The following is a 23,154-nucleotide window of genomic DNA, read 5'->3' as shown; positions in this document are numbered from 1 at the left end:
TCTCAGGGGGGATTTATATTATTGCCATACTGCCCCTTCTAGCTATAGGCTTCGTAATATCTTTCTAAACTGCTGTGGAATTAGCTTTTTCTAATTTAAGATATTGGGGTTAGAGACATGCATTCTGTTTTTCCATGCCCATACAGTGTTTGTTGTGTATTGTCATTTGCTGTGGGATTTGAAATGTAAACTCCAAGATACTGAACAAAAATATAAACGCAACATCTAACAATTTAAAAGATTTTACTGAGTTACAGTTGAAATAAAATCAGTCAATTGAAATAAATGCATTAGGCCCTATTCTATGGATTTCACATGACTGGGAATACAGATTTGCATATGTTGGTCACAGATACCTTACAAAAAAAGGTAGGACCGTGGATCAGAAAACCAGTCAGTATCTGGTGTGACCACCATTTGCATCATGCAGCGCGACACATATCCTTTGCATAGAGTTTATCAGACTGTTAATTGTGGCCTGTGGAATGTTGTCATTTTCAGCTTACAGGAATTGCGTACAGATCTTTGCGACATGGAGCTGTGCATTATCATGCTAAAACATAAGGTGATGTCGGTGAATGAATAGCACCACAATGGACCTCAGAATCTCGTCACGGTATCTGTGCGTTCAAATTGCTATCATAAATTGCAAGTGTGGTCATTGTCCGTAGTTTATGCCTGCCCAATACCATAACACCACCGCCACCATGGGGCACTCTGTTGACAACGTTGACATCAGCAAACCCGTCACCCACACGACGCCATACACGTGGTCTGTGGTTGAGTGGCAGGTTGGACTTACTGCCAAATTCTCTAAAACAACATTGGAGGTGCTTATGGAAGAGAAATTAACATTCAATTATCAGGCAACAGCTCTGGTGGACATTCCTGCCGTCAGCATGCCGATTGCATGCTCCATCAAAACTTGTGTGAAAACTTGTGTGACAAAACTGCACATTTTAGAGTGGCTTTTTATTGTCCCCCGCACAAGGTGCACCTGTGTAATGGCCATGCTGTTTAATCAACTTCTTGATATACCACACCTTTCAGGGGAATGGATTATCTTGGCAAAGGAGAAATGCTGACTAACAGGGCTGTAAACATATTTGTGGACATAATTTGAGAGAAATAAGCTTTTTGTGCACATGAAACATTTCTGGAATCTTTTATTTCAGCTCATGAAACATGGGACCAACACTTTACATGTTGTGTTTATATTTTTGTTCAGTGTATATTGCACCGCTGAAATATTATAGAGGCTTACTCCAATGAGGATGAAGATGAGTTATCTGACTTGCTGAACATTCTATCTTCACTAATGTATCTGAGTAATGGTTATCCACTGCCACCCTGTTTATTCATGTGCAACTGATAAAAAAGTGGACATTCACTCAATTGCTTTTGGTTGATATCGTTTAATCCCTCATTTAAACACACATAAGTCCTCTCTAATGACAAGTTTGGCAATACTCTTAGTGAAGCAGTCTCTCAAACCAGAGGACCTTAATTATCTGGTATTTCCAGCCTGGTTTGAAAAAGAGGCGGACATGTGGTTTTTGAATTTTGAAAGTTCCCGCCTGAAAAAGAGGAAGGATGAGTAACCTACTCACAGAGGAAACTAAATGAGTTTTGACCATTCAGGAATGTTAGTTAGGGCAGGGAGACAGGATAAAGCACTGGCCTGTCTTTCCAAACTGTGAAAACCCCTTTTCCCACTTAAATGTAACACACCAGTCCTAGTTCTACCTTCCTTTTCCTGGCAGAGGTTTCAGCAGCCTTGTGATTTTGATTAGGAAAGAAGGAGAGTGAGGTAAGAAGTAGGGTAGGGAGTCAGAATGAACTGCTGCAGCTGCTGAACAGCTTACGTGTCCCAGAGCAGTTTGGTAGAAAAGGGGCATGTCCTTTTTTTGCACTGAGATTTCTCCCCAGAGATTCACTGCATGGCCTGGATGAGTCACTTCCTGCTATGTGGAACCTATCTTTGAGATGTTACTTCCTTATTGCCTCCCACATGACTAGAACAAACCAATCATCATGGCACAGTGGGCCGGGTACCCTATGATGACAGCTCCCTTGGGTCTGTAAATATGTGAGTGGAATGAGGCAGAGAGAGAGAGAGGAGGGAGGCAGAGAAAAAGGGAGAGGAACCCTTGGCTGAACAGATATAACACAGTAAAAGCTTAAGGCAATAAACACATTGTTTCTCTCTGTCGTCCCTTTCCTCTGTCTCTTCGCCCTCTTTCTCCCCCTCACTATTGCATCTCTCTCTCTCTCTCTCTCTCTCTCTCTCTCTCGCTCTTGCTCTGTGGTTAGTGGCTGGGTTTTTAGAGTGCTTTCTCAGCAGCCTCTGCTCTGTGTTCCCATGCTTTCTTTTGGCCACTATCTCAGAATAACATGGAAAACTCCTGAATAGAGGAAACAAACTGACAGAGATAGAGCAAGAATAGGGTAAACTGATTGCTTCAAGAAAATTATAGGGGTGTTTTTGTTTTCCTTCCACTTTTCGAAGCAGACTATTATTTTTTTTAAACAGCCCGAATCTTTGCATTTTTGTCTGATTTACCAAGTTGGCGATGCCTCATTGGTTAGTCACGGAAAATTCTGTTTCGAATGAACAAATGTCTAATATCCACCGTTTGTTTGAGCAATTCTGGTTTGATGATCATTAAGACTTGTCCACCAGGAAATCAGTTAATTGTTTGTGGGGTTGCCATTTGTGAGAGTATTGGGGATATTGAGATTTCCATAGAGTTATACCTGGATCCGTTTGCTGTGTGCCAAATTGAATTGATATTTTAATTCATTTTAATGACTGCCCTCAATGCATAGCCACAGGAAGTGTGGATATGGGTGCTGAGGGTGCTCCAGCACCCCCAGAATTGTTTTCTTCTTCTAAAAATACACCTTATCTCAGTGGATGATATCCACAGAAAATACAATAATACAATACAATAATAACAAAACATTTCTTCATATTTCATTTTATACAGGATGCCTGAATAGAATAATCTGTAATAGAGGAGGGTGAGATGTTATTCTGCTGAAACACACTCTTAACTCAGATGGCCTATGGTGCAGTGCACTCATGTCATTATAGTACTTCAGTCGCAATGGGTTGTCTGAATTCAAATGGCTAATTTCTATTGGCCTGCCACTGTGTGCTGAGTTAAGGGAGCACTATTAGCAGCAATTTTGGCGACTGGTAAGATGGTCTAGCTGACTTGTACAAACAGAATGTTGCCTGTCCTTTGTCTCTAGGGGTTGCTAGGACTGTTGGTGTAACGGGTTTCGTCTTCATACGAAGGAGAGTCGGACCAAAATGCAGCGTGTGGTTTACGATCCATATTTATTAATAATACGAAACACGAATCTCCAATACAATACTACAAAACACAACGTAACGAAACCCTAACAGCCTATCTGGTGAAAAACACATAGACAGGAACAATCACCCACAAACACACAGTGAAACCCAGGCTACCTAAATATGGTTCCCAATCAGAGACAATGACGAACACCTGCCTCTGACTGAGAACCATATCAGGCTGAACATAGAAATAGACAAACCAGACATGAAACATAGAATACCCACTCAGATCACACCCTGACCAATCAAAACATAGAAAATACAAAGTAAACTATGGTCAGGGCGTGACAGTACCCCCCCCCCCAAGGTGCGGACTCCGGCCGCAAAACCTGAACCTATAGGGGAGGGTCTGGGTGGGCATCTGTCCGCGGTGGCGGCTCTGGCGCTGGACGTGGACCCCACTCCATGACAGTTTTAATCCCCCTCCTAAACGTCCCTAAATAGGTTACCCACCACAATGATAACATGGGACAGAGGGACAGCTCGGGACAGAGGTAACTCGGGACAGATGGGTAGCTCAGCACTGAGAGGAAGCTCAGCACTGAGAAGAAGCTCAGCACTGAGAGGAAGCCCAGGCAGGTAGTAGAAACTACCAGAACCTGGCTGGCTGGCGGTTTCAGCAGATCCTGGTCGACTAGCAGATCTGGAAGAATCTGGTCGACTGGCGGATCTGGGAGAATCTGGTCGACTGGCGGATCTGGGAGAATCTGGTCGACTGGCAGATCTGAGAGAGTCTGGACGACTGGCAGATCTGGAAGAGTCTGGTCGACTGGCAGATCTGGAAGAGTCTGGTCGACTGGCAGATCTGGAAGAGTCTGGTCGACTGGCAGATCTGGAAGAGTCTGGACGACTGGCAGATCTGGAAGAGTCTGGACGACTGGCAGATCTGGAAGAGTCTGGACGACTGGCAGATCTGGAAGAGTCTGGACGACTGGCAGATCTGGAAGAGTCTGGACGACTGGCAGATCTGGAAGAGTCTGGTCGACTGGCAGCTCTGGAAGAGTCTGGTCGACTGGCAGCTCTGGCTGCTCCATGCTGACTGGCTGCTCCATGATGACTGGTAGCTCTGGCTGCTCCATGCTGACTGGCTGCTCCATGCTGACTGGCAGCTCTGGCTGCTCCATGCTGACTGGCTGCTCCATGCTGACTGGCAGCTCTGGCTGCTCCATGCTGACTGGCTGCTCTGGCTGCTCCATGCTGACTGGCTGCTCCATGCTGACTGGCTGCTCCATGCTGACTGGCGGCCCTGGCTGCTCCATGCTGACTGGCGGCCCTGGCTGCTCCATGCTGACTGGCGGCCCTGGCTGCTCCATGCTAACTGGCAGCTCTGGCGGCTCCATGCTAACTGGCAGCTCTGGCGGCTCCTTGCAGACTGGCAGCTCTGGCGGCTCCTTGCAGACTGGCAGCTTTGGCGGCATCCTGCAGACAGGCAGCTCTGGCGGCTCCTTGCAGACTGGCAGCTCCATGCAGACTGGCAGCTCTATGCAGACTGGCAGCTCCATGCAGACTGGCAGCTCCTTGCAGACTGGCAGCTCCTTGCTAACTGGCAGCTCTAAGCTAACTGGCAGCTCTATGCTAACTGGCAGCTCTATGCTAACTGGCAGTTCTGAACAGGCGGGAGACTCCGGCAGCGCTGTAGAGGCGGAAAGCTCTGACAGCGCTAAACAGGCGGGAGACTCCGACAGCGCTGGAGAGGAGGAAGGCTCCGACAGCGCTGGACAGGCGAGGCGCACTGTAGGCCTGATGCGTGGTGCTGGCACTGGTGGTACTGGGCCGAGGACACGCACAGGAAGCCTGGTGCGGGGAGCTGCTACCGGAGGGCTGGGGTGTGGAGGTGGTACTGGAAAAACCGGACCGTGCAGGCGCACTGGAGCTCTTGAGCACCGAGCCTGCCCAACCTTACCTGGTTGAATGCTCACGGTCGCCCTGCCAGTGCGGCGAGGTGGAATAGCCCGCACTGGACTATGCAGGCGAACCGGAGACACCGAGCGCAAAGCTGGTGCCATGTAAGCCGGCCCAAGGAGACGCACTGGGGACCAGCTGCGTAGAGCCGGCTTCATGGCATTAGGCTCGACGCTCAATCTAGCCCGGCAGACACGCGGAGCTGGAATATACCGCACCGGGCTATGCACCCGCACTGGAGACACCGTGCGCACCACTGCATAACACGGTGCCTGTCCGGTCTCTCTAGCCCCCCGGTAAGCACAGGGAGTCTGCTCAGGTCTCCTACCTGGCATAGCCATACTCCCTGTTAGCCCCCCCCCAAGAAATTTTTGGGGCTGCCTCTCAGGCTTCCATCCGCGTCACCGTGCTGCCTTCTCATACCAGCGCCTCTCTGCTTTCACCGCCTCCATTCTACGGTAACCTTCCTCGCACTGCTCCAGCGAATCCCAGGCGGGCTCCGGCACTCTCCCTGGGTCGGCCGCCCACCTGTCGATCTCCTCCCAAGTAGTATACTCCATACTGTACTCCTCCTTGGGCTGTTCCTGTTGTTTCTTCTCCCGCTGCACCTTAGTGCGGCTACACTCCCCTGGTTTAGCCCAGGGTCCTCTCCCGTCGAGGATTTCCTCCCATGTCCAGAAATCCTTATTGCGCTTCTCCTCGCGCTGCTCCTGCCTGTTGACACGCTGCTTGGTCCTTTTGTGGTGGGTGATTCTGTAACGGGTTTCGTCTTCATACGAAGGAGAGTCGGACCAAAATGCAGCGTGTGGTTTACGATCCATATTTATTAATAATACGAAACACGAATCTCCAATACAATACTACAAAACACAACGTAACGAAACCCTAACAGCCTATCTGGTGAAAAACACATAGACAGGAACAATCACCCACAAACACACAGTGAAACCCAGGCTACCTAAATATGGTTCCCAATCAGAGACAATGACGAACACCTGCCTCTGACTGAGAACCATATCAGGCTGAACATAGAAATAGACAAACCAGACATGAAACATAGAATACCCACTCAGATCACACCCTGACCAATCAAAACATAGAAAATACAAAGTAAACTATGGTCAGGGCGTGACAGTTGGACTTCTGTCTAGTCAGGTAAATGTTGGATGACCATTCTCTCTGGTTATTACATAGCTGTACCTGGCTACTATTTACAATGGTGAATACCATGTTTGGTTATCTTTACTCTTTGGTTGTTCTCTCTGTCCTCTCTGAGGACAACCTGGGAGATTTACCTGGGAGATTTACACATCTCCAACACTGGACCCTGTGTTTGTCTCTGCGTGTGCACACAATTCATATTTGTTGTGTGTTAAAAGGACAGATGTAACTCTTTTGTCCCAATCTGGTTGGGAAAAAGCCGGTCAGAAATCATTGTTGGCATTGCGCAAAGTCCAGTTGCCCTTGAAACTGGAGTAGGCCTAACACCGGGGGCAGGGAAGGGCAAACTGCAGAAGAGAACACACACACGCACAATAAATTGGAGGAATTCATCTCTGTGATGTTGCCTAGTCAGTTGCCTAGTAACAGCACAGATCTTTGCCTTAATTTGAGAATCCGGCATGCTGCCTTCCCAGCAGGTGTTACGACCAGTGTGACTGTGAGTGTGTGACTGAGGCTGCTGCTCTGCAAATGAAGGCTTTACAGCTACCTGCTGCTGCAGAATGGCACACATACAAGAAACCATCAGAGACCGTCCATGGATGGAGGCTATTCTATGGATAGATTTGATATGGTATATTCTGAGGATATTATTTTTGTCTTTCTATATGTCCATCCACTGATTCCTTACATGTTATTTCCCTCTCGTTGTTCCAGATTTTCTAGTAGCCAGTATTCTAGGAATCCTGCCCTGCTACTTGCTAGTCACCCTGACATGCTGCTCCCATACTAACATACTGCCCAGGCTTTAGATTCCTACTGTTGGTATATTGTCATTCCTTGGGTCTCTCACCCTCCCCTTACATGTTACTGTAACATAAGGTCACAACCTCTGTGTTTGGCTTTGCTTTGACTCTGAACATGGTTTCTGAGTGAGTGGTCCGTTGGCAAGCCAACTTTCTCCACCCCCCAATCTTACCACACCTTTCAGGGGTAGAGGGTGCTTTCTGTTTGTTGACTGTTGATAGCCCATTTATAGCCAAAATAGCTGCTATGGCTATCTTGGATTATAGTGTCCATCTGTTGGCCTGTTAGACCTACATCCTGGGTCACTTGGCCCCCGGCTCCTCTGGGGTGTCCTAGGGTGCTTCTCAATAATTTAAGATGGATTCCTCTCCTCGTTTCCTTTCTCCTCCTCTCCTTCGTCTCCAATGAGAAGATCCTATCAAAACACAAGGTAAACCTGCTGTCAAAGCGTAGGTTTATAAGAGCAGGTTTAGCACAATCCTCCTTAGTCCTATAATGTGATTAGGCTGCTATACTCTCCACCTTATTGATGATACGACTGTGGACTTTAGCCTCTTTACCATTTAGAGTACAACTTCAAATGACAAGTTAATGATATTATACTACACCTTCACCTTACCAGTTGATGATATCACAGGTTTACAGACTCGAGCCCCCACGGCTGTTGTTTATATTCTTAATTTAAACCACTCAGCAAAGACATCATGTGCCACACCTTTCTTTAACTGTTCTTGTGACTCGTGGGAGTCCCCAACCACAGATCCAGGATTAGATGGCTTTAACCCCATAGTCTCGTGATGCCATCCTTCCAGGTATCGTTTATCACTGGGTTGGAAATTGTGGTTTCCTCGAAACCCATTTTAACCATAACTATTACAGGGAAATAAAACAGTGGTTAGGGGTAACTTCACTGAGACTGTGGAATGTCTGTCTTGTTGTGAATGTTGAGACTGGTGTTACACAGCTAGGATGCAATGTTGCATGTGACATCATCTCAAGCAACTGTTGCTGTTACATGTAGCAAATCTAAAGCTCTGGGCCTCTCTCAGGCCTGTGGAACCGATTGTCACGAGGTTGACCGGGTGGCCATAAAGATGACAGCATTCTAAAATTATTGTGGGAGCAGACAACGGGCCCATAGAACATTCCATAGCCTTCTCTTTCCACATCTTTTTCTTTGTTTCTCTCCAATGCTGGACCAATGCTGTTAGTCAACACACACGCACACACACACACACACACACACACACACACACACACACACACACACACACACACACACACACACACACACACACACACACACACACACACACACTACTGTTGTCATGACAAAGGCCAGTGTTCTCTGAGTTCTTGTGACATTGTGGAGAGTGTCAGAGAACACACTATAGCCATTCAGTCACGCCCCCTCCCTCTCTCCCTCTTTTTATCTCTCCCTCTCTCTCCAGCAGCTGTGCATCAGGCTGTGGAATTCTCCCTGACAATCGGAGGCTAAAACACAGTTAAGCTCAGAAGAACTGGGCACTCTGTGCTCGGCTCGCTGGCCTTTGAGTTCCTAAGCCCGATAGGGTTAACAGGTCTTGTGTGTCAAAGATGAAGGGAGCGTTAAACGCTCTCAGAACACAGAGGAATGACTTCAGGAGAGATTGAGAGAAGTCCCATTGTGGCTGTATTTGTAAGGATGGGTCACCTTTGTCCCTTTTTAAATGCCAGATCGCTAAAGCACATATCTATATGTCCTTTAACAAAGATGTTTGGTGTGACTTTAAACCCCTCCACTGTGTTCGTTGTGTCAAACCCCTAGGATTAGGGCTGTTGTGGTGACCGTATTACCGCCACACCGGCAGTCATGAGTCGTGAAGGCAGTCAAATTCCAAGTGGCCGTTTAGTCACGGTAATTAGGCTTCTCCAAGCTCTGATTCTGCTGAGTCATTAGTAGACTACCAATTTGCTACCTGCTTGGTACTCAGGACTCTATTATCCCTCGAATCACTCTGACATCAATGCAAATGTAATCAAAATCTAATCAAACACTTCATGAGATCCCATGAGCTCATGTTGCACAACATTTTTATAGGCTATGCAATTGCGCAAGAAAACAGAGTGATGGCCTCTATTAAAAAGAGGAGGATCCCATCAGCTTTCTATAGGCTAGACCTACTATATTTATTTCTCAACTTTCATCATATTAAAAATATATTTAGCACATTGATTATCTTTACAATAGGAGTATAGCCTACCTGGCTGGCATGAAGATGAACCACAGGAAACACGTCCTCCATTTGCTATTTAAGTGCAGGTAGCCTAGTGGTTTGAGGGTTGGGGCAGTAACCGAAAGGTTGCCAGATTGAATCCCTGAGGTGACAAGTAAAATATCTGTTGTTCTGCCCCTGAACAAGGCAGTTAACCCACTGTTCCTAGGCCGTCATTGTAAATAAGAATTTGTTCTTAACTGACTTGCCTAGTTAAATAATAGGCTCAGGAAGGAGACACGTTCTGTCTCCTAGAGATGAACATACTTTGGTGCGAAAAGTGCAAATCCATCACAGAACAACAGCAAAGGACCCTATGAAGATGCTGAAGGAAACAGGTTCAAAAGTATCTATATCCACAGTAAAAGTCCTATATCGACATAACCTGAAAGGCCACTCAGCAAGGAAGAAGCCATTGCTCCAAAACCACCATAAAAAAGCCAGACTACGGTTTGCAACTGCACATGGGGACAAAGATCGTACTTTTTGGAGAACTGTCCTCTGGTCTGATGAAACAAAAATAGAACTGTTTGGCCATAATGACCATCGTTATGTTTGGAGAAAAAAGGGGGAGGCTTGCAAGCCGAAGAATACCATCCCAACCGTGACGCACAGGGGTGGCAGCATCATGTTGTGAGGGTGCTTTGCTGCAGGAGGGACTGGTGCACTTCACAAAATAGATGGCATCATGAGGTAGGAAAATTGTGTGGATATATTGAAGCAACATCTCAAGACATCAGTCAGGAAGTTAAAGCTTGGTTGCAAATGGGTCTTCCAAATGAACAATGACCCCAAGCATACTTCCAAAGTTGTGGCAAAATGGCTTAAGGACAATAAAGTCAAGGTATTGGAGTGACCATCACAAAGCCCTGACCTCAATCCTATAGAAAATTTGTGGGTAGAACTGAAAAAGCGTGTGTGAGCAAGGAGGCCTACACACCTGACCTAGTTACACCAGGTCTGTCAGGAGGAATGGGCCAAAATTCACTCAACTTATTGTGGGAAGCTTGTGGTAGACTACCCAAAGCGTTTGACCCAAGTTAAACAATTTAAAGGCAATGCTACCAAATACTTATTGGGTGTATGTAAACTTCTGACCCACTGGGAATGTGATGAAAGAAATAAAAGCTGAAATAAATCATTCTCTCTTCTATTATTCTGACATTTCACATTCTTAAAATAAAGTGGTGATCCTAACTGACCTAACACTGTGAATTTTTACTAGGATTAAATATCAGGAGTTTAAATGTATTTGGCTAAGGTGTATGTAAACTTCTGACTTCAACTGTATATTTAAAGACAAGATTAAATCAAGAATAGTCTGATGGGTGACAATATTAGCATATCGCTTGTGAATTATATGTTATCACTTGTGAATTATGCCCAGTTTAAAGCAAGATGCCTTTTTTTGGTAATTTTTTCAAATCATAGTTGCACACCTCTTGTAGCCTAGCCCATAGGCCTATATGTTGTGATAAGGTTTGTATCACAACGAAAGTGGCCAAATAACTTCTTAAAATTAAGCACATTACTCTGCTTTACAAGGGGTGTAGAGTCTATCTGGGATACATAAGCAGCGTGTGAATTTAAAGTTTGGGGAAGATACTATTCACCATAAAAATGCACCTTTATAATAAAAGCAGTACAGGCATTATCGCATTTGCGTTCACTTTTGAAAGTATTATTTTCCACTAATGGAACATTTGTGCTTATAATCTACTGCCGCGTTCACATTGTAATCAAGTACTTCTCAAATTGTGAATGAGATACTGACAAAGTGTGTACAGGTCGGCAAAAAAAAAAAACTCATTAGAGTCACATCATCGTACAATGTATTAAAAATCAAAACATATACCCGATGTTTGTAGAACAACTAAAGTTACATAAATAACTCTAAATTAAGAATATAGAAGGACCTGTTTCTTTGTTGACGCTCAACACAGAATAGCCGCATGTGCACACTCCATCAGAAATCATTTGGAGAAAATATCCTTTCTATTTTATTCAGCTTTGTTCAATTGAATTTTTCATACTATAAAATAATATAAAATAATGCCACGGAATTCTAAGCAAATCCTGTCTTCTAAATGAATTAGTGTACCCAACAGCCAGATCAGGACCTAACATAAGGACAACTCAGAGTATGCTGTTCTGTTCTTCTGAAATAGACTAAATGTTCTTCATATCATGTTTCTTTAGACCTGTCTAAAATAAGTAATGGATTTGTTGTGAAGGTGTAGACTATATTACATGGATTTATTAGACTTTGTAAATGTAGATGTTCCAAAGGTCTGCATCAGTGGCTTGTGTGGAAGCCAGGAGATGCTAAATGTGTTTATGTTTATTACCGGTCAATTACCATGAAACCGCCAGTTATTTGCTTGACAATCACAGGCTGACAGAATTCCGTGAACGCCACAGCCCTAGCTATTGGATGCCTTTTAAAAATAGGATAACACAGTCCATTGGCTCCCTTGTAAGGGAAGAGATGTCCTAAAGTCAGCTTGATTGTTGTAGTTCCACGGTTGGATTGGTCTCTAGTAAGGGGGTGTTTGTCTGGAGTGTTTGCCCCAATATGGAGCTCTGATAGTGGGGTTGGTCAGTGATTGGCAGGGCCTCCCTCCCTGGAGCCACCAGACCATGGTTGATATGGATGCTTCTCTAAACTATGTACTTTAGGATCCCCACACCCCCTCCCCATATTGTTTTAGAGGGTATTTTAACCGTTCTTTTCATCTCTGGCGGCCCTGTGCCGGACACCCGCTCCGCAATTAAGGGGTAATCTTTTCTAAATGGCACTAAATAAAGTCCCAAATCCCCCCCCCCCCCTTCTTGGTCTAAGAGGATGAATCCCAGCCGCTGTGCTCAGGGCTTATGGATGTCTGGGAGCAAGGCCAGGGCCTGGCGACGCTCAGCCCAGGGAAAAGAGTGCCTGTCTGGGTGCTGCTGCCCTGCCCTGCCACTCCCCTGCCCACCCCCACACTGGTGCTCTACCGGCACTTGTTCCCTGCTAGCCTACTCCACTGTCTGTATGTCTCCACTGGGTCTGTCCTGCTGCTCTGGTGTCCCATGGAATGGGCCAGCTGGGATAAATGCAGACAGACGATGTGTGGGTCCATAAAGCAGTAGAGCAGAAGGCATTGTCTGCAATGTCTCAAAAATACATACACTACATGACAAAAAGTATGTGGGCTAGAGGTCGACCGATTATGATTTTTCAACGTCGATATCGATACCGATTATTGGAGGACCAAAAAAAGTCGATACCGATTAATCGGACGATTTTTAAAAATGTATTTGTAATAATAACAATTACAACAATACTGAATGAACACTTATTTTAACTTAATATAATACATCAATAAAAATCACTTTAGCCTCAAATAATTAATGAAACATGTTCAATTTGGTTTAAATAATGCAAAAACAAAGTGTTGGAGAAGTAAAAGTGCAATATGTGCCATGTAAAAAAGCTAACGTTTGAGTTCCTTGCTCAGAACATGAGAACATATGAAAGTTGGTGGTTCCTTTTAACATGAGACTCCAATATTCCAAGGTAAGAGGTAATAGGTTGTAGTTAATATAGTATTTATAGGACTATTTCTCTCTATACCATTTGTATTTCAAATACCTTTGACTATTGGATGTTCTTATAGGCACTTTAGTATTGCCAGTGTAACAGTATAGCTTCCGTCCCTCTCCTCGCCCCTATCTGGGCTCGAACCAGGAACACAACGACAACAGCCACACTTGAAGCAGCGTTACCCATCACTCCACAAAAGCCGCGGCCCTTGCAGAACAAGGGGAATAACTACTCCAAGTCTCAGAGCGAGTTAGCGAGCACCCCGTTAACTAGCTAGCCATTTCATATCGGTTACACCAGCCATTAGGCTGATAGGCTTGAAGTCATAAAAAGCACTGTGCTTGTGTAGAGCTGCTGGCAAAACGCACAAAAGTGCTGTTTGAATGAATGCTTACGAGCCTGCTGCTGCCTACCATCGCTCAAATCATAGACTTAATTATAACATAACAAACAGAAATACAAGCCTTTGGTCATTAATATGGTCGAATCCGGAAACTATCATTTCGAAAACAAAACGTTTATTATTTCAGTGAAATACTGAACCGTTCAGGATTTTATCTAACGGGTGGCAACCCTAAGTCTAAATATTCTTGTTACATTGCAGAACCTTCAATGTTATGTCATAATTACGTAAAATTCTGGCAAATGATTTTGCAATGAGCCAGGCTGCCCAAACTGTTGCATATACCTGACTCTGCGCACAATGAACGCAAGAGAAGTGACACAATTACACCTGGTTAATATTGCCTGCTAACCTGGATTTCTTTTAGCTATGCAGGTTTAAAAATATATGCTTCTGTGTATTGATTTTAAGAAAGGCATTGGTGTTTATGGTTAGGCACAGTCGTCCAACGATTGTGCTTTTTACGCAAATGCGCTTTTGTTAAATCATCCCCCAGTGTTGCATCGATTATGTGCAACGCAGGACACGCTAGATAAACTAGTAATATCATCAAATGTGTAGTTATAACTAGTGATTATGATTGATTGTTTTTTATAAGATAAGTATAATGCTAGCTAGCAACTTACCTTGGCTTCTACTGCATTCGCGTAACAGGCAGGTTCCTCGTGGTTTGCAATGAGAGGCAGGTGGTTAGAGCGTTGGACTACATAACTGTAGGGTTGCAAGATTGAATCCCCCGAGCTGACAAGGTGAAAATCTGTCGTTCTTCTCATGAACAAGGCAGTTAACCCACCGTTCCTAGGTCATCATTGAAAATAAGAATGTGTTCTTAACTGACTTGCCTAGTTAAATCAAGGTATAAAAAAATTATAATTGGCAAAATCGGCACCCAAAAATACAGATTTCCGATTGTTATGAAAACTTGAAATCGGCCCTAATTTAGCGGCCATTCCGATTAATCGGTCAACCTCTAATGTGGACACCTGCTCATCGAACCTCTCATTCCAAAATCATGGGCATTGATATGGAGTTGGCCCCCCTTTGCTACTACAGCCTCCCCTCTTCTGGGAGGGCCTTCCTCTAGATGTTGAAACATTGCTGCGGGGACTTGCTTCCATTCAGCCACAAGAGCATTAGTGAGGTTGGGCACTGATTTTGGCCGATTAGGCCTGGCTCGCAGTCGGCGTTCCAATTCATCCCAAAGGTGTCCGATGGGGTTGAGGTCAGAGCTCTGTGCACACCAGTCAAGTTCTTCCACAATGATCTCTATAAATAATTTCTGTATGGACCTCGCTTTGTGCACGGAGGCATTGTAATGCTGAAACAGAAAAGGGCCTTCCCCAAACTATGGCATTGAAAAGGACCTTCCCCAAATCATGGAAACCCATGGCCGAAGCTCCAGACGAACAGTTCTTGTGCTGACGTTGCTTCCATAGCCATTTTGGAACTCGGTAGTGAGTGTTACATGCTTCAGCACTCAGGGGTCCCATTCTGTGAGCTTGTGTGGCCTACCACTTCGCGGCTGAGCCATTGTTGCTCCTAAACGATTCCACTTCACAATAACAGCACTTACAGTTGACTGGGGCAGCTCTAGCAGGGCAGACATTTGATGAACTGACTTGTTGGAAATGTGACATCCTATGACGGTGCCACGTTGATAGTCTCTGAGCTCTTCGGTAAGGCCATTCTACTGTTAATATTTGTCTATGGAGATTGCATGGCTGTGTGCTTGATTTTTATACACCTTTCAGCAACGGGTGTGGCTGAAATTGCTGAATCCACTAATATAGTGTACTTCCGGAAGGAGTCCTTCTCTAGGTTTGTGTAACTTGAGTCACAGGTTCATGTCAAGGGCGGCCCTTGTGAATCTGGTGTAACTACAATCATTTGGACCGAGTGACCATATGGTGGCTTGGATTGTACAAACAAAAAGATCCCCATCTCACCCAAATTTGAATATGACCAATTTCTGTTAAAGCTTAATAACTTTAAGGGCTTTTGTTTCTTCCCTCAATGATGGATGACGGATCAGCAGGCTGTATTCATCACAGACCAAGCATATGTTTGGGTGTTTAAGTCTGAGGTACTGTACAGTGAAGGGCTTTGGGTTGTTTGTTGGCTGTATTGAAATAGGAGCTGCGGGTTAGTGAAGCAGTCCACAGGGCCAAGGTGATGTAGGAGGGGGAACAGCTATGTTTGTTTCCCTTCAGTTATGAGGTTTGGTGTGGGTGGGTCTCTGGTTGGGAGAGGGTTAGACAAGGAAGCTGTTGAACTGTTGAACTGTTGTGACTTTGGGAGACAGCAGGCATGACATCAGCAAGGGCAAAGGTTTTGCATTTCGGGTGCTTGGTATGTCTCTCATAGCTTTCCAGGGTAGCTGTCTGTTCGATGACCTCCCTGGCCTATAGTGCAACACACATGCTGGACCCCATGTGGAGATGGACTGCCCCTTTACCATTGTATGCAGGATGATGTCATCATTGACTGCAATGGGGAGGTTTCTCGCCACGTTCAGATCAGCGATCAAGCGTCTTACCTGTGTCTCGTCACGATCCCTCTCACTGGCCAACTCTCACTGACCAACTCTCACTGACCCTGCCCTCAGTCCTGTCAGACTTGGTGTCGTAGAAGTTCTGTTTCTTTCTTTACTCACTTCAGCCACCGTTTCTAAACATATGCCCTGTTGAGACTGCTACTTCTCTGGATGCCGCCCTAGAGTGGGTTAATTCCCGACCCGCATCTAGCCTCTCTAGTGCAGTATGAACCTCAGATTAGAGCGTTGGGCGATATTAGCTGTATTCAGGCATTAGCCTGAGGATAACACCAATTTGGAGTTATAAAATAAAATACAATTTTATTAGTCACATGCGCTGAATATAACAGGTGTAGACCTTACAGTGAAATGCTTACTTACGAGCCCCTAACCAACAATGCAGTAAAAACAAATATGGATAAGAATAAGAAATAAAAAATAACAAGTAATTAAAGAGCAGCAGTAAAATAAAGTGGTGATCCTAACTGACCTAAGACAGGGAATTTTTACTGGGAGTAAATGTCAGGAATTGTGAAAAAATTTGTTTAAATGTATTTGGCTAAGGTGTATGTAAACTTCCGACTTCAATTGTACATGTAGGTAGAGTTATTAAAGTGACAAAGCATAGATGATAACGACAGGGGGCAATGCAAATAGTCTAGGTAGCCATTTGATTAGGTGTTCAGGAGTCTTATGCCTTGGGGGTAGAAACTGTTTAGAGGCCTCTTGGACCTAGACTTGGCACTCCGGTACCGCTTGCCGTGCGGTTGCAGAACCTTTTGAGGATCTGAGGACTCATGCCAAATCTTTTCAGTCTTCTGAGGGGGAATAAGTTCTATGGGGGCGTGCTCGGTCCTCTTTTTCCTGTTGTCCACAATTTGTCTTGATCACGTTGAGGGAGAGGTTGTTGTCCTAGCACCACATGGCCAGGTCTCTGACCTCCTCCCAATAGGCTGTCTCATCGTTGTCGGTGATCAGGCCAACCACTGTTGTGTCATCGCCAAACTTAATGATGGTGTTAGAGTCGTGCCTGGCCGGGCAGTCATGAGTGAACAGGGAGTACAGGAGGGGACTGAGCACGCACCCCTGAGGGACCCCTGTGTTGAGGATCAGTGTAGCGGATGTGTTGTACCTACCCTTACCACCTGGGGGTGGCCCATCAGGAAGTCCAGGATCCAGTTGCAGAGGGAGGTGTTTAGTCCCAGGGTCCTTAGCTTATTGATTAGCTTTGAGGGCACTATGGTGTTGAACGCTGAGCTGTAAACAATGAATAAATAGCGTTCTCACATAGGTGTTCCTTTTGTCCAGGTGGGAAAGGGCACTGTGGAGTGCAATAGAGATTGCATCATCTGTGGATCTGTTGGGGCGTTATGCAAATTGGAGTGGGTCTACGGTTTCTGGGATAATGGTGTTGATGTGTGCCATGACCAAAGCACTTCATGCTATGCTATGGGTCGGTAGTCATTTAAGTAGGTTACCTTAGCGTTCTTGAGCACAGGCTGCTTCAAACATGTTAGTATTACAGACTCAGACAGGGAGAGGTTGAAAATGTCAGTGAAGACACTTGCCAGTTGGTCAGCGCATGCTCGGAGTACACGTCCTGGTAATCCGTCTGTCCCTGCGACCTGTTTAATGGTCTTACTCAAATCGGCTGCGGGGAGCGTGATCACACAGTCCTCCTGAACAGGATGTTTCAGTGTTATTTGCCTCAAAGCAAGCATAGAAGTAGTATAGCTTGTCTGGTAGGCTCGTGTCACTGGGCAGCTCTCAGCTGTGCAAGCCCTGCCACATCCGATGAGCGTCAGAGCTCGATGTAGTACGATTCAATCTTAGTCCTGTATTGATGCTTTGCCTGTTTGATGGTTTGTCGGTGGGCATAGTGGGATTTCTTATAAGCTTCCGGGTTAGAGCCCCACTCCTTGAAAGCGGCAGGTCTAGCCTTTAGCTCAGTGCGGATGTTTGCTGTTATCCATGGCTTCTGGTTTGGGTATGTAAGTACGGTCACTGTGGGGACGATGTCATCGATGCACTTATTGATGAAGCCAATGACTGAGGTGGTGTACTCCTCAATGCCATCGGAGGAATCCCGGAACATATTCCAGTCTGTGCTAGCAAACAGTCCTGTAGCTTAGCATCTGCTTCATCTAACCACTTTTTTAATGATCTAATCACTGGTGCTTCCTGCTTTTGTTTTTGCTTGTTAGCAGGTATCAGGAGGATAGAATTATGGTCAGATTTGACAAATGGAGGGCGAGGGAGAGCTTTGTATGAGTCTCTGTGTGTGAAGTAAAGGTGTTCCTGAGTTTTTTTCCCTCTGGTTGCACATTTAACATGCTGATAGAAATTTGGTAAAACGGATTTAAGTTGCTTTGCATTGAAGTCCCCGGCCACTAGGAGCGCTGCCTCTGGGTGAGAGCATTTTCTTGTTTGCTTATGGCAGAATACAGTTTATTCAATGCTGTCTTACTGCCAGCCAGAGTCTGTGGTGGTATGTAAACAGCTATGAAAAATACAGATGAAAACTCTCTAGGTAGATAGTGTGGTCTACAGCTTATCATGAGATACTCTACCTCAGGCGAGCAATATCTTGAGACTTTCTTAGATATCGTGTACCAGCTGTTATTTACAAAAGTACGTAGTACATAATACATAATAATACATACATACATAAATACATAATACATCCTCACCCACCCGGAGTACCCTTGGGATTCAGGAGGGCACAAATAGCCAAAATGTGTGTGATCTTACTATTATTGGCAATGTGTGTTTTGTGTGTGTGGAATAGTGATTACTTGTTTGGACATTAGATTGAGGCAGCTCTGAATTAATTCATCCAGTCACAGTGCATTAAGAGTAGCAGTACGGTGGCCCAGCAGGGTCATTTTTTCACTTCTGTTAGTGGAGCACTATAGCCAGATCAGCCTATAAGTAGAGGATGAGGTCATCATCGTTGGACTGAGGTCCTCTGTCACGACTCCAAACAGAAGAGCTCTGGTCTCTATGTATACGGCTGACGTTCTCCTGCCTCGTCCACTCATCACCTTCATTAACCTGTTGCGACGAGCAATCCCGTATCCGTGAGCGTAATTATAGCCTCAAGCTCATTACCATAACGCAACGTTAACTATTCATGAAAATCGCAAATGAAATGAAATAAATATATTGGCTCACAAGCTTAGCCTTTTGTTAACAACACTGTCATCTCAGATTTTCAAAAAAATGCTTTTCAACCATAGCCACACAAGCATTTGTGTAAGAGTATTGATAGCTAGCATAGCATTAAGCCTAGCATTCAGCAGGCAACATTTTCACAAAAACAAGAAAAGCATTCAAATAAAATAATTTACCTTTGAAGAACTTTGGATGTTTTCAATGAGGAGACTCTCAGTTAGATAGCAAATGTTCAGTTTTTCCCAAAAGATTATTTGTGTAGGAGAAATCGCTCTGTTTTGTTCATCACGTTTGGCTAAGAAAAACCCCAGAAAAATCAGTCATTACAACGGCAAACTTTTTTTCCAAATTAACTCCATTATATCGACAGAAACATGGCAAACGTTGTTTAGAATCAATCCTCAAGGTGTTTTTCACATATCTATTCGATAAATCACTCGTGGCAGTTTGGTTTCTCCTCTGAACAAAATGGAAAAATGCACGCACCGGAAGATTACGCAATAGTTTCGACGGAGAACACCGAGCGGACACCTGGTAAATGTAGTCTCTTATGGTCAATTCTCCAATGATATGCCTACAAATACGTCACAATGCTGCAGACACCTTGGGGAAACGACAGAAAGTGTAGGCTCATTCCTTGCGCATTCACAGCCATATAAGGAGACATTGGAACACAGCGCATTCAAAATCTGGCTCACTTCCTGTATGAAATTTAATCTTGGTTTCGCCTGTAGCATTAGTTCTGTGGCACTCACAGACAATATCTTTGCAGTTTTGGAAATGTCAGAGTGTTTTCTTTCCAAAGTTGTCAATTATATGCATAGTCGAGCATCTTTTCGTGACAAAATATTTTGTTTAAATGGGAACGTTTTTCATCCAAAAATGAAATACTGCCCCCAGAGGTTCAAGAGGTTAATTCCTCAACACAAATCACCCGATGTTTCTGCGCTAGCACTATACGGCTGATTCAAATAATCAAAGCTTGATGGTGAGTTGTTGATTTGAATCAGCTGTTTAGTGCTAGGGCAAAAAGCAAAACGTGCATCCAGGTGGGGACCCCTGATTTAGTAGACGCTCTTATCCAGAATGCATACATTTTCACACTTTTCCGTACTGGTTCCCCGTCAGAATCGAAACCGAAACTCTGGCGTTGCAAGCACCATGCTCTGCCAACTGAGCCACACAGGACTCCTGCGTCCACTCCTTCCCCTCTCCTCCTCCTCTTCTCCTATCCTCCTCCCTATCCTGTTATTCTTTATTTCTCTGTCATCACATTAAGTCCGTTTCTCAACTAGCTGATTAGGCTAGACGTTTTGTCTTCACCACAGAATGTATTATTCAGCACATTTTGTATCCAACTGGTATTTCTTAATTGTCTCTCTGTAATGTGTCCTGGATCACAACGATTGTGCTGAGGATGATTATTATGCCTATTCTGAGAGAGAAAGGCTAGTTAGTCCACAGGAGGTTGGTGGCCCCTTATTTGGGGAGAAGGGGCTCGTGGTAATGGCTGGAGCGGAATCAGCGGAATGGTATCAAATAGATCGAACACAGGGTTTCCTTGTGTTTTGATGCCCTTCAATTTGCTCCATTCCAGCCATTATTATGAGCCATCCTCACCTTAACAGCCTCCACTGAGTTAGTCCCATGACTTTCGCTGGTGTTCGGCGAGCCACTGGGTACTTTTAGATTCACTTACCGATACGTACGATCTGCACTATACTAACTCACTGAGAGAAGTGACCCAAGTCACTTGGTTGTGTAGTGATTCTGTTCTCCACCTGGCAAAGAGTAACTGCCTATCAGTGCTTAGGCTGGTTATGTGATACTGTTTCTCCAAACGCGTGTGTTATATAAACGTGTGTGTGTGTTGTATAAACGTGTGTGTCTTCTCCTGACTCCCGCCTGCATTGTTCCTTTTATTAGAGTGTGTGGATTAATTCTATCATCGGATCCCCCTCAAACTCTGTTTAAGCTCTCTGCCAAGTGCTCCAGGCAACCTGAGATACAGTAGTTTAGTTTACACCCACACACCCTAACCGATACAGGGAAACAGATAGCCTTACACCCTACCACACTCCTACACTCTTGTTGTGAGCAACACTATACCTTCCCTCTCCCCGTTCTGTGATTTTTTTTAGGCCTTTAACACATGACTTAGGATCATGTCCCTACTTCAGAGCCAAACAACAAGACATGTTTCTTGCCCCCAGCCCTCCTCAGAAGTTAAGGGCAGAAAGGTAAGGCCATACAGCAAGGGCAGCTCTAGACAAGGGTATTATAGTCATCTCACCCCTGCTTGGCCTCCTCACTCCGAACCAGTGCCATCTTGAATCTGACTCCCAGGCCGCCCCCTTTCCCTCAGCAAGCTCCCTAATGCTCTCCACAGCTCCTTCCCTCTATTGAATTACAGTCCAGCGTTGTATCCTGTTTACTGTTCACAGCCCTAGCTGGGTATTAATAGGAGGCCGGAAGCAGCTGAAATATGACTCTATGGACCAGACCGGACGTCTTTGAGAGAATAAGAGAGACGGAGCAGAGGCAAAGAGTTCAATTAAAAGCCAACCACCTTTGTGTTTTCAAGACTGAAGGTGGGTGTTTGTGGAAGAAATGTGTTTGTTTCCTCTCAGTGGGGTGTCTCCTGTCCTGCCAAGGAAATGGAGGATACCCACCCCTCTGAGCTGACTCTGTGACACTGACTCTGTGACATGGAGAGGTGGACCAGTGTCATTATAAGCATTCACTAAGCTCTTCTAATCTAACACACATGTACGCACGCTCTAGTGAATACGTGTGAATACGCTACTGACTTGGCTATTACACTTGCGCTCAGTGCTACATTTTCTTAAAACTGCATTGTTGGTTAAGGGCTTGCAAGTAAGCATTTCACTGTAAGGTCTACCTGTTGTATTCGGCACATGTGACAAATACAATTTGATTTGATTTGAGATGGGATCTGCCTCCCCTCCTGAGCCTCTCCCCTAGAAGAACACCCCCAGGGCGTATTGGGGAAGAATTGGCCCCGAGGGTGTATGAGAGAACCCCTTGGGGTACGGGAGGGGGTAGAGTTACCCTACACAAATTAGCATAATACGGAGCGCAGGAATAAGGATTTAATGGCATAAGTAGACAGATGGTGGATGCCCCCCCCCTCACACACACACACGAACACACAGGCATGACCAGCCTCATCCCTATCTTCAATTGAGGGTCTCCGACACAGGAAGGTGTCTGACTCTGTGATCTACCCATCCATCCATCTTACACTGCAGTCTGCAGCTGACTATTTGCTCTGCCATGTAGAAGACCTCGGGTGCAGTGGGAGTATAGTGTATCAAGGTAGGTCCAAGGTCTGCCTTCATGAGCTTTTTGATTGGTTTGTGGGTCTGATGGTACAGCCTAGAGGAAATAGTCAATAGATATTATTGTTCCCTGTAAAAATGTGTTTTGACACCCTCCTCTTCAGCTCTGCTATAATTGTCAGCCGTGTCCACTTGTGATTATCATGAAGTGGCCTTTCCTCTCCACTCCTCTTGTCTATATTCATTTTACCACAGGGTTTGATTTAGAGCCTCTCGTCATGAAGTAGCCTAGATTGAATAGGTCCCCTCTCTACTCTGTCTCTGGAGTCCACACCACACTACCACACCCAGTTCTTCCGGGCCACCCTCTCATTCCAGGCTCTCGCCCGGGGCCTCTGTTAACATGACCATTATCGTCCAGAGAGGTCCCCCACCCCCCCCACCATCCCTCTCCCCTGCCTCCCCAGGCCCTCAGTGAAAGTAGGCCAGTGGGTCTGGGCCCCTTCTCACTCTCCTTATACCTCCCCCTTTCTCCCACAGTAACCCCTTCTCCATGCCTTGGTGACTCACACACTAGTAGGGTGGGTGTGGGGGAGAGCGGACCCTAGTCAGGGGACCCCAGTGGACCACTGCTATATGGGCTATTGTATTTCAGACATAGATGAGG

General features: G+C 45.2%; 1 protein-coding gene across 4 annotated transcripts in view; it reads left to right on the top strand.

The window, feature by feature from the left end:
* LOC139416259 (protein bicaudal D homolog 2-like) overlaps positions 1 to 23,154 on the top strand; it is an 88,396-nt gene that overhangs the window by 804 nt on the left and 64,438 nt on the right. The gene's annotated exons all lie outside the window — the stretch shown is intronic.

This window comes from Oncorhynchus clarkii, chromosome 9 (assembly GCF_045791955.1).
Source record: "Oncorhynchus clarkii lewisi isolate Uvic-CL-2024 chromosome 9, UVic_Ocla_1.0, whole genome shotgun sequence".
Lineage (NCBI taxonomy): Eukaryota > Metazoa > Chordata > Actinopteri > Salmoniformes > Salmonidae > Oncorhynchus > Oncorhynchus clarkii.
The sequence above is the reverse complement of the archived record's forward strand: the minus strand, read 5'-3'. Positions and strand labels throughout refer to the sequence as shown.